The 13120-nt window shown below is 43.4% G+C and overlaps 1 long non-coding RNA gene across 1 annotated transcript in view; it reads left to right on the forward strand.

The window, feature by feature from the left end:
• Positions 1-734: 734 nt before the first annotated feature.
• The window catches only part of LOC142008862 (uncharacterized), a 57183-nt gene continuing 44797 nt past the window's right edge, over positions 735-13120 (forward strand). Inside the window, exon 1 of the long non-coding RNA XR_012644250.1 lies at positions 735-772. This is a non-coding gene — a long non-coding RNA (uncharacterized LOC142008862). The remainder of the gene's footprint in view (positions 773-13120) is intronic.

Below are 13120 nucleotides of genomic sequence, written 5' to 3' on the forward strand. Positions count from 1 at the left end.
GAAATAAATGACATTCAGTTAATGTTCAGCAGTGCAATTAAAACTGCAATGAACAGTGATTTTTTTTTTAATTGTTTGACAGTCCTGATTTTCATCTGTCCCCCCCCCCCGCCTCAGTTTTCCTGGGATTATTTCCATCACCTTTGAGAACTGGCCTTTTTTCCTTTAAAGTCTATTACTAGACGGGCCTGTATTTGGCTTGCACGTTGCCAAGGAGCTTCTATTCCCCAGGGCTCGCTGTACCCGAAGGCCCTCCAGGCGTGGGGCTACCCGCTCGTCCCGCAGGCTCCCCCCTGCGCCGAACCGCGCGTGCAATGGAGAGGTACGGGCTGGGGCTGGGGCTAGGGCTGGGGCTGGTCTTTCCCACCTCCCTGCACCTGTTCCTACGCCAGGAGCCACGGCAGCGCGCGGTGCGGGGCCTGTCTCCCAGCCAGCCCGTCTGGGAGAGGCGGCTGAAGGAGCGCTCCTTGCCCGCCCCTCGCAGCGGGCCGAGGAGTATCACCAGGCTGCTTAGCGCCGGGCGTGTTGTGTGGGAAGCAGGACAGGCCCTAGCAGACGAGCCGGAGCTGCCCCTCCCCCGCGCGGCCCCGCCCCGCCCCGCCCCAGTGCTCGGCGGCAGCGACGCCCAGGGGCAGGAGGACGCAGGTGAGGCACGGGGCGGCGCCGGGCGCTGCGAGGGGAGGGCCCTGCCCACGCTACGCCGGCTCCGGGTAGGAGAAGGGAGGAAACAGCGGCGGCCGCTAGCGCCGGGAGCGAGCGAGCGGGAGGGCGAGTGAGTGATGCTGGGGGAGCGAGCGCCCCGGTGCCTTCGTCCCGCGGCCGCCGGGGGTCGGAGCGGGGTGTCCGGGGGAGCCTGGTCCAGGCACAGAAAGTTTTCACTGGCACCGGCGACCCTTCCGCGCCCCGGCCAGAGCCCCTCTCCCCGCCACCTACCAGCCGGGCCCTTCCCCCTCTGCCCCGGCGAGCCCGGGCTTCCAGCCCGCCTCTCCTCCCTGCCCCCCGCCTGGCAGGTACCAGCCCCCTCCTGGCCCCAGCCCCGGTCCCATCCTGCCGCCCCCTCCTTTCGCTTCATTGTCTCTTGCTCCCTGCCGATGCTGCCCTTGCGCTGAACCCGGGCCGATGGCACAGGGAACAAGAAAGCCATTTACCCGTGGGCAGCTGCGAGCCGGGGACCTTTGCCCTGGCTCCACCTGTAGGGCCCGGCAGTGTGACACTGTCCCTGGAACATCCCTCCTGGTCCCCTCTCCACGGGGTTTGTTTTTGCTTCTCATTGTGGCCAGCTGGATGCTGATTGACTTGCGTGGGAATTGCTGCCCTCTCTGGTTAGAAGTAAATGCTTAGAAACGCTGGCTCTGTCCTAACCTGTGTGCTCGAGCAAACTTATTTTTAGATGTATGTCATATTTTTACGCACTTATAAGGAGCTTATGACATCTTCAAATACTGAGCAAGGAGGTGATTTGGTCCTGTGAGGTCTAGACTTTTTACAGGAATTATTAAATACAGCTATTTTTGTACGATGGCCCCAGGTGGATTTGTGCCTTTACGGTGGAACATCTTTCTAAATGGCTGAACTATTTGATTGTAAAATGGCAATTGCACATTAATGATATTTATGTTAAAACATTTGTATTTAATAAAAAAAAATTCATTTCCATGTTCCAGGAACCTAATGGTGTTAACATTCATACCTGAGTCCTATACGAATAGTAACTTGCAGTATTTTGAATTATTTAAAATGATCATTGTTTAAACCTATAAAAGCAGGGTAATTCTGTGTGTAGAAGGCCTTTGTTGTTCTGATTATGGAAATTTCATTACTATGTAATTTAAGACCTTGGTCCAGCAAGGATTTATGCATGTGAAATGTACCATTTAACCCATTAAGGCAACTCATGGATATAAAGTTGTTTTTACTTTAGCTACAATTGTATAAAGACTTTACAATGTATTGTGGTTCCTGTTCACTATATCTGTAGGTGGTGTGTGCGTGGTGGTTTTTTTTTCCCCCCCGGTTAGGGAAAAGTGTTTGCAGATGGTGTAGAGGAGGCCCCAATTGGTATTTTGAAAAACAACCTATTTAATTTATTCTTACAAAAATATTCTTAAATTTAGATTTAATTTACATTTTTTCTGATGACTTTTCCATTATATAAATATTAACACTATTATACTATTTGGCTCTATTCTATTTTGCATTTTGAAAATAATAGACTTACATAGGAGCCAGTTTATGGTGTAAATAGAGTACTACTACTACTGAAAAAACAAAGGGAAAGAAGTAGAAAGTATATCTAGGGAACCTATTCTTAGGTGATGACAATCATATTTATTCACACTGCCAGTAGCTACTAGAGGCAGTGCTAAGAGTCTGGGCTTGAGCGATGAGCTCAGCTTCCTTATGTTGTTAAGACAGTTTTTACTAGATGTTAGCATTTTTTTTAAACTCCTTAGTTTGTTAGAAAGATTTCAAACCAGTTACTAAGTTGAAACTGCTAATTCTAGTCCCTTATATGGATTTAATTTTTAGAACTGGGCAAATAACTTTGTTAAATCAGTTGTTTGTTAGAAAATATCTTTCACAATTTAAAAAGTCATCATCAATCAGATCACTTCCCCAGATTTTTTCACTAAATAATTTCTGAAAATGTTTGTGTGCAATTCATCTATTTGAAATGTTTATAATTTTAAATGGCTATGCAGATTGCAAGGTGTTTATCTTCTTGCATGACTATAATTCTTGGAATTAGGTTTCCAGTACAGGTCCTCAGTTATGATTTTGAAATTTGCATTATACAAATGTTCTAAACTGTTTGTTTAAAATTCGTTCTTTCAGTCAGTATTGATCTTTGTAAACTCTTGTATTAAAATATTCATAAATACACAAACATTATGGAAGCAAATTTGTTCAGCTGCATTCAACAAATATTTTGCATTGTTCTCACAACTGTTCTTTTCCCTTACTATAGCTTCATGTCTCCAACATTTAAGACCTCATCTTTTGCCCTTTCGCCAGCCTTTGGTAGGGTCAATTTGTCCTTTTAAGTGTCAGTTATTAGGTCAGTGTGGGTGAAATAAAATTTTGTCCCATGTTCTAATGAACCTCAAATCTTGAAGTTGGTGATGTGTAGGGAGGAAGCTTTCAACAGTAGTGTGCAACCTGTTTTTGTCAAAGTAGCCTTTGCACTGTTTGTGTAGTGTTTAATGTACCAGAAACCTCATAGTTCATGAGACAATGGAAGCCTCAGCTCTAAGTTTTGATGCTGCTAAAGGGGTGAATGAAGGGCACATTGTTCAGTGAACATAATTTTTCTAGTCTGTGCAGTTAATATGTAATTTGCTGCTATGAAATAGGAATGTATCAATTGCCTACCTATTTTAATACCAACAATTGGATTTATTGAAAATCTTTCAAAAGCAGGGAGTGAGGAGTTTTCTAAAAACTGTTTCACTACCTGCTGCTTGTGGACATATGTGGACAAAATTTCAGAAAGTTAAGGTGAACTCATTTACTGTCTGTTGAACTTTTTGAATACCTTTTGCTTTCTGCTAGTACTGTGCCAAATAATTTATTGAAATGTCAGCCTCCATGACTGACTTAATAGAATTCGATATCGTCACTTGTGTTTATTTTTTACAAGCTGTCTGGCTTACGTACACCATCCTTCTGTACGGTAAAATGCTAAATTGATCATTAGAGCATCACAGTCATACCTGTTGACTTTTATTGTTGATGGTGAGTTACCACTGCATGAAGTCAAATCTATATGCTCTGTTTGTCGAGATCTGTATGATATAGGTCTTACTCTTCCCAGGTAGCTTGCCACAAGTCCTCTCCATAGGCTTATACAATGCTGGCTTTTATATATTTCTTTCCTGTACAGGCTTTGCTCAACATTGTGTTTTCTGAGCATTTTCCAGTTGTGCGGTAAACAAAGTAATGAACATTGGTCATGTTTTGTGTGTCTCATTCTTTCTCCAGGAGTAGTAATGTATGCAGTGTACCTTGTTTAAATAGGGTTATTTTTCTCCTTGTTAATATATATGTTGTTTATCTATTTGTTGTTGAAGTCAAAGATCAAAGGAATATATCTTGTAAATAGAGTAGAAGGGGAGAGGTTTATGCTGTGCTTTAGTTCCTGGGCTGCTCAGGTCTTAATATTGTATTCCTTAGGGTTTTGTGCTGGCTTTCATGTTCCTGGGGAGAGATTTGAGTGATTTCTAATCTGTAGGTAGAACTTGGCAGTACATATCACACAGTACAGATGGTATCTGAGGATGCTTTTTAAACTCGTCCTTTGCCAGCCTTTGGGAGGGGGAACTGGATGGACTTGTTCTAAGAAAATAATGCACTGGCTTGTGTGTATATATGTATCACTATCTAGAGCTGTATGGGATAAATCATCCTTTGTAGCCCAAAGACCACGTTTATACTGAAAATTTTAGGGTGTGCTTTGTGTTGTTCTAATGATGCTACTGTGCCACTAATACTACCAGAGAACTACTGCAAGCAGACTGGTTTCTGCTACCTTTACCACTGTCATATTTCAAAATGATACCAGCAGGATTGGACAACATGGTGGTTAAAAATACGGGTAACTGTTCTCTTACAAACTAGTGCTCCCATTGTTCCTTCTGTCCTATAACCATGGCAGTTCTAGAGCAGTGATTCAAGAACTCTCAGTGGAAATGTAGCCAAATAACTTAAAAGTTACTCTAGATCTTGGGGTGATCTTCTTACTGAAGCCTGTCCCAACATAATCTCATTTTTCACAGCCTTTTTCTGGGCACTGCTCTGATCTGCCATTTATGTCACCCAGACGGCACCCCAGCACCTGCCAACATGCATGGACTAAAAGCACAATAAACTGAGGTCTCAAACTCAGTTTACCTTTGGGTCAGTGCCAGTCCTCAAATCTGTCTAGTGGGCCAGTGTCACCCCTGCTGGCAGGGGGTCTCCTCATGCTGCCTCCCCTGTGCATCCCCCAGCTTTGCCTGCCACCCCAGCGCAATTTAAAACACACCTCTGGGGCCCTAACACCACCATGACCAGCAGTGCAGAAGTGCTGGAGCAGCTTCCAGCTGTTAGGAGTGTGCCAGCAGTGGTGTGGAGCTATAGTCCTGAGGCAGTGTGTGCAGAGGGGACTGATCCATATTGTGCTTTGGTACAGCTACCTTGGGCCTTGTGCTTTGGTATGCCCCATACTTTCGGGGGCCCGTGGCAGCTGACACAACTGTCCTGTAGACAGGATGGCTCCCATACTCAGGTTAGCCATCAGGGCCCTAGAAGAGCTGGGATGGCAGCAGAAGTCAGCCCCTCCCCTCTCCCGAACTCACCACAGTGGTGGGAGCTGTGGGGAAGTGGAGTGAGGCAGCAGCCTCTGCTCTGTTCCAATGCCATTTGCCAGGCAGCCCACGGCAGCGGCTGCTGCATGACTCCACTTCTCTGTGGCTCGTGCTGCTGCAGTGCATGTATGTGTGTGGGGGACCCCTGCTGGCTGCCCCACGCCAGACCCCCTCCCAGTAATCCCTGAGTCTACATCCCTTCGGGGCGGGGGCTCAAGGGAAAGGGTACAATGAGGCAGGGCAGGACAATGGAGTAGAGGCAGGAAGAGGCATGGCAGGAGCAGAGGAGGGTCTGGGGCTTGAGGGAAGGATGGTGACACCTTCCCTGCCCCCAAGACTGCAGGGGCTACATGCCTGTCAGCTTGTGGAATTACTTGAGCCGTACATGGCTGGAGGGCCATGACTTTGAGACCCCTGCAACAGAAGCTTGCTTTCACACTTGAACCCAGTTGGGTTGGATGTGTTAATTTTTTTTCCAGTCAGGGACTTAGTTATATTTTTAAAATGAGGTGAGAACAAAAAGTGAGTATAGCAAAACTCAATCCTACAAGATAAGAGATCAAGATAAATTAGCAGTAATAGTCTATACAAGGAGTTCTGATACCCATGTCAGTCTGTGTTGTTAAACTGATAGTTATTTGAAAGCAGTATAGATTATTTTACTCTATTAACTTATGTCCTGCATTTGATTTCTCTTAGTGGAAGACTTCTGAACTCGATACTGGTTCATGGCAGGTCTACACATCCTTCTTCCTTTCGGAAGGGACATGTAAATGAGGCATTAACATGCATATTCAGTGCCTCATTAGCATAATGGCAGCTAGTCACACTTTTGCAAGTGCTGCTTTCAAAATGCAGACTGGCTGTATAGATGCAGATGCTTTGAAATAAACCCCACACTTCGAAATTTTCTTATTCCCAGAACAAATTGGGAATAAGGGAATTTGGAAGTGTGGGGTTTATTTTGAAGCATCCGCATCTATACAGCCAGTCTGCATTTTGAAAGCAGCACTTTCAAAAGTGCAACTGACTGCCATTATGCTAATGAGGCACTGAATATGCATGTTAATGCCTCATTAACCTGTTCCAAAGTGCCTCATTTACATGTCCCTTCCGAAAGGAGGGTGCATATGGAGACACAGCCATAGATTTCACACAGAATCAAGTCCTGTGGTTTGAAATGTGAACATGAGACATTTTGCCTGATAGGAGAGTGTATCTAATGTACTGACAATCTTTTATGTGTAATGTTGCCTCCTCCTTGGATTGAACATCAGATATATTCAAGGCTTAGTAATTATTCATTGTGTGGTAGTAGATGATTCTTAAAAATGCAAATCTAAATATCATTATCTCATATTCACTTTCCTTGCTTTAACTCAAGTGGCAGAGGGGCCTATATTTTGTAAATATGGCTAACCTCACAGTCATCAAGTAAAGTATAGTGGGCAAGTAGTGTCTGGATATAAACAACACATGAATTCATTATGGAATTAAATCATTATTAGATTCTTTTCATATGGTAGTATGTTTCACTACGAACTTTCTGTAAACTGTTTTATGTTGTCTGATATAATATTAAAACATTTCTCTATGAAAGCAAAAATGACTTGAGTAGTTATCTTATTTTTGTAAGTATTAGATAAAGTTGGTTTCAAAAGTAATGCTATGTTAGTGTTATAGTTAGAAGCAGGTTTAACTGATGAGAGTGACAGGCTGGTTGCTGGTCAAGAGCAGGGCTTTGACCTCAGTCCACATGAGGTGCCACGGATCATTCTATAGTTGCGGATCATTTCACTTGCTGTGCCAAGACCGTAAGTAATAGTGTAATGGTATCTAGGTCTGAAATTATACAGACTCCTGCTAACAAAGATCTTTATTCCATTCGTGCTATGTTAGTCTGGTCACCCCATCCCAAAAAAGATTGATTTGGTAAAGGTATAGGAAAGGGTAACTAATGTGATGAGGGGTATTACATAGTTTCCGTATGAGGCGAGATTAAAAAGACTGTGCCTGTTCAGTTTTGAAAAGAGATGAATAAGGGGTAATGTTCCTTACAACTTTTACCATGCATGTGTGGAAAGAATTCTGTTACGTGCACTTATATGGATGGGTGGCAGAGGTGTTGCTGAAGGGTTTGGCATTTGAGAGGGCTGAGGTAGAGGGTTGGGGTGAAGATGTAGGTAAGGGCATTAGCTGAGGTTGCAGGCTCTGGGTGGGGTTGGGGATGAGGAGTTAGGGTGCATGCTGCCCTCAAACTGTGATGAGAGGACTCTCCCTAGCCCTCTGTCCCTGCAGTAGCACTTGGACTGGGGGAAGAGGCACCTCTTCTTGTTGTGGCAGGTCGAGGGATTGGGGAGAGCTTCTCCCCAGCCCTGGCAGGCCCAAGCCCTTGATAGTATGCTGTGCAGCTTAGGGAAAATTTAGGTGGGGGGATATGATAATGGTCTACACAGTCATGAATACTGCGAAGAAAGTGAATAGTGAACTGTTATTTGCCCTTTCACATAACTCAGGAACCAGCAGTTACGCCATGAAATTAAAAGGTGAAAGGTTGAAAACAGTGGCATAATGGAAGGTTTGAATAGGAGAGACAGACCCAACAGAGAATGGGTAGATGATATAGTAGATTGGTGCAAAGCTAGTCTACAGAAATGAAGCCACTATGCACTGGACAGGGAAAGATGGAAGGAAATAGTTAGAGAGGCATCAGACACCAATAGGCACTGAGCCCATGGTGGTGTAGGATGATGATGAGGAGGAGGTTTAAAACAAACAGAGGGAAATACTCCTTCACCCAATGCACCTGGGGAGCTTGTTGCAAGAAGATGTTGTGAAGGACAAAAGTGTCACTGGGTTCAAAAATGAATTTGATATGTTATGTGGAATAGGTTCATCAATGACTGTTAGATGGTCAGGGACACAACCCCATGCTCCAGGTGTCCTTAAATTAACAGAAGCTGGGGCTGGATGCCTGAATGGATCGTTCAATAATTGCCTTACTCTGTTCATTTTCTGTAAAAAGTCTGGCACTGTCTGCTGTTGGCAAGTGACATATAGGGCTAGATGAGTCACTGATCTGGCCCAGTATGGACACTTTTATATTTTTAATAAACTTCATGGAATCATTTATTTTTTTCCATTGTTGGTAGCTTAGAAAATCCATTAGGTTGAATGGTAAAATCACTCTGTATGAATAATCAAAATTTATTCAGATTCCCCACAGACTAAGACATTTTATTTTCATAACATAACTATACTAGATTGGTATGTTGTATTGATGCACCTTTTAATTTGGTTATGATTTTGAAATTAGCATTAGTGGGATTTCAGAATCCCACATTAAGTATGCATTCCAAAAAGTGCACATAAATATGTTTCATCCCATTTATCATTAGACATGTCTTTTCAAGGGCAGTGGTGGTGTAATTCCAATGACCTTCAGAGAAGAGATGCTACAGAAGATTTGTGAGGGTCATTTAAGAGTTGAGAAGAGTCATTGCAATAGGCAGAGTCATTGAGAACTCATCTAGTTCCCCAAAAGCCTTATGAGAAGGTAGCCATACCTCTTCTCGCCCAAAGCCCAGCTGCAGGTCCCTTCCCCCTTGGACACCTGCGCTCCTCCCACTCAGACTTCAGCTACAGGCTCCCCCAGCACAGATACCCACCTTCTACCTTTCTGAGCGCAGGGATCCAGAAGGAGAAACAGCCTGATGGTCATTCCCTGACTTGTGTTGGTTACGTTTCCTGCATGCCTCCACCTCCTTCCCACAGGGCATGCTGAGGACTGCAGCTTCAGGGAACCCTCTACCTCCCTTGGTCCCTTAACGCTGTCAGTGCTCTCTTGGTGTGAGGTGGGATCTGACAGGTCCAGTGGTCCCAAATGGTGCCCAGCAGCTCTACAGCCCATATCTGCAGGGGGGAGAGGAAATTTTGCATGCACATCATTAATTTCTGCAACATTCTGCATTGTACAGTGGTGCAGAATTTCCCCCAGAGTAATATGTATGGAAGAGTTATCTTCTTTGAGGAAAGAAGTAGCAATATGTTTGTAGAATATTATAATTTAGAGATGCTCTCTCATAAGGGACAGTATTATGAACATTTGCTCGGAGGCATCTCTCCAGGGGTGAGCAAAGTGGGGGGTACAGTCCCGCGGTGGGGCCTGAAATTTAATAAGGGCTGGGAGCGCAGCACAACTGGCTGCTGGATGTCAGGCTCGTCCATTTAATTAAAAATGATGAAATACGTTAGTTTTTTTGTATATGTATTCACATTTACTTACTGATAAAGTTTTTACATGTTACATACTTATTTTCTTACACATTCGGAAATTTCTATTGGTTTAGATTACCTTAGACAAGTTGGGGTGGGGGAGCTGCTAGTTGCAGGGGGTGAAAAGTGGGGCCTAACATAAAAAGTTTGCTCACACCTGCCTTAGAGGCAATGGTTGAGAACACCACATGGCTGTATGCAGCAGGTCACAACAGAAGCTCTCCAGCTTGTTTTTATTAACGTTTTATTCCTTTCTCTTCTACTGGTTTGTTATTTAATGAATCCCAAGATCATTACAGTGCGAATAGGAAAGGAGAAGACAAGGGTTATAAGAATAAGTATACCAAAGGAGCCAGTATACCAAATCAAGGGATTTTGTGGAAGGGAGAGAGTTAGAGGGAAACTAAAACTGAAATCAAAAGAAGTAAAAAGGAGAGCAGAAGATGGGTCCATGATGGGAAAAGAAGATTGCAAGCTCTGTGGGGGTACAGAGTCTTTTTGTGTTTGTACCGTTTCTAGCACAGTAGGGTCCTGATGCATGTTTAGGGCTTCTAAACATTATGATGCATGCTGAAGCCTTTGTTTTGTCAGCAGTGATAGTTGTTCATTGTGAGGAAGTTGGATACTTTCTGTATATGGATCAAAGTGTGTATCTTCTCAATTTGTCTACTAATTTAATATTTCCTTCTAAAGAATCAGCATTTGATTTTAGTTTAAGCTGTGGCAGATTTTTCCAATAGTTACCAGCTCCCTATATTTCATACATAACTTACTAGTAAGTAGGTTCTGACTTTTTTATTTACTATTCACCAGTTCTAAACCCCTTCTTCAGTGAGCAAAAGTGGAAAATGCCACATTTATGCAGTCAGCATCACCTATACATAGGACCCTTGAAATTTATGGTCCATTTTGGCCAATTTCAGGGTCCTAGATCTTTAAAAAATCATAAATGTCATGATTTCATCTATTTAAATTGGAAATTTCACCATGTTGTAATTGTTGGGGTCATGAATCTAAAAGGAGTTGTGGGGGAATGCAAGGTCACTGAAGGGGTGGTGCGGCACTGCTATACTTTGTTTCGCAGTGCTGTCTTCAGAGCTGGGCCGCTGGCTTCTAGCCAGGAGTCCAGCTCTGAAAGCGGAGTCATCGACTGCAAAGCACAGAAGTGAGGATAACATGGCATGGTACTGCCGAGCTCTTTTCTGAGGTGGTGCTGGTAGGGCACTCAGGTTTCCCTGCTACTGTCAGAGGCGGTTGCTGCCCCTGTCCGGAGTGGTATCCCACTCTTGTCTGGGCAGCAGTCACATTAACCCAAGATGCACAGTTTGATTGTGTGTATCTCAAAGGTTTACGCTACAGTGTTTGCTTATTGTGCTTTACTATCAAAAAAGATAGAGAACTGGAAGGAGCCAGAGATAGCTTGAGAAGACCAGGACCATTTAATTTAATCAATGTTAAATGTAATAAAGGTATACAAAATAACAGACTAGAGGAAGTAAACTAGATGCTGCTATTTACCTTGTTAGTGTAAGAACAAGGGCATATATAATGAAACTGAAAGACCACAAATGTATAATTGATATAAGTATTGTTTTACACAGTGTATAGTTAACTCATGGGTTTCATTGCTACAAAATATCACTTAGGTGGATATTAACAAAGGAGTCAATGGTTGTATGGATAATAAACAATGTTTGAATTACATTAGAGTGGATGAAAATATCTTTAATGACAGCATTTGGCCTCGGTGTTTCAGGCCATAAGGTATCCATTTGCTGGTGGGGCTAGGAAGAAACTTCTCTCTGGGCAGGTGATTGCAAAAGGCTATTTGGCAGAGTTTTCTACACCACCATCTGGCACTAGCTAATGTAAGGCAGGACACTAGAATAGATGGAGCATTTATGTGATCTGTTAGAACAATCCTGTGTTCCTGTCAGTGTAACTTTGTGATTGATAGGGGGCAGAGCTATGTTTTTGAGGAGTCTCTCTGCTATAGGATTAAGTGAAATAGGCTGTTTTCAAAACTCTTCTTTTTGTGTAAACCTTGCCTCAACAGCACATGCTGAAGAATAACTCAGCATGATTTCTTATGAATAGATTTAAAACAAACAAACAAAAGGTTTAGTAGCTGAATCAAGAAGTAATAGAAAATAGTATCATATGTGAATAACCTTGAAATGCTGTTCTCAGTGTTGGTTTTGGCACTTAAATGCCATTGACAGGTGGACAATAAATACAGAGCCTGGACTGTTTGATTCAATTTTCAGTTAAGTTCAGCTTTCAGGCAAGCTTTTGGAGGAAGTCTGGTGTCCATAATGTTTGCACTAGTTGTTGAAGTTGCTTCCTGCTGTCAGTCTCACCACAGGACATCATGTGATTACCTCTTTAAGCATGTTGCACAAAAACTGGAACCTTGGTAAAGATGGAAGTGTGGTTTGTGGCTGTGTAGAGAGCAGCAGAGGAGGGTATAAAAAGGAAGGGGACTGCTCCTTTTAAGGGCAGTAAGTGGTACATAGGAGTGCTTGTAAGAGATGAGTCTTTTTCTTAGCTCCTATCATTTGACATGGGTTACACAAGATGAATATCTATGTCTAGAGTCCTACCAAATTCACAGTAGTGAAAAATGTGTCACAGATCGTGGAATCTGTTGTCCAACATGAAATCTAGTCTTTTGTGTACTTTTACCCTATGCTATCTAGATTTTACAAGGGAAGCCAGCATTTCTTCAACAGGGGGGATCTTAATTGAAAAGCGGGTCATGGGGATCTGGTAAGGTTATTATAGTGGGGTCAAGGTATTGCCAATCTTGCTTCTGCATGGCTTTCAGAGCAGAGTGGTTAGAGTAGCGGCTGTTGGCCAGACTCCCAGTTCTGAAGGCAGCACTGCTAGCAGCAGTGCAGAAATAAGGGTAGCAATGGGTGGCTGGAGAGTGACAGCTGCTGGCTGAGAGCCCAGCAGCACAGAAGGAGGGATGGCAATATCATACCATTCCATCCTTGCTTCTGTGCTGTTACTGGTGTAGCTGGTGCACTCCTTTCCACGTTGGGCTACTGGCCAGAAGCTGCCATTCTCTGGCCCTAAAGGCAGCGCTACCAACAGCAGCAGTGCAGAAGTTAGAGTGGCAGTACCGCAACCCACTTACAATAATCTTGCAACCTCCCTGCCCCATACTACTGTCACGACTCCCATAGTTATAACACCATAAAATTTCAGATTTAAGTATCTAAAATCATGAAATTTTATTATTTTAGTAATCTCATGAACCTGAAATTGATGAGAGGAGACGCTGAATTTGGCAGGACCCTATCTCTCTCACAAATCTGGTCACTAGCCACAGACTCCTATTGCTATTAAAAATGCATACTGCTTGTAAATAACTTGTTATATAAATGTGTCTGTCATAGTGAGTAGCATCCCCTATAGACTTCGGCCAATGGTGATGGAGGCAGACAAGCCTAATATGTGATTGAATAGAAGCCTGTAATAATGGTCTGCCGTGT

This window comes from Carettochelys insculpta, chromosome 1 (assembly GCF_033958435.1).
Source record: "Carettochelys insculpta isolate YL-2023 chromosome 1, ASM3395843v1, whole genome shotgun sequence".
Classification (NCBI taxonomy): Eukaryota; Metazoa; Chordata; order Testudines; family Carettochelyidae; genus Carettochelys; species Carettochelys insculpta.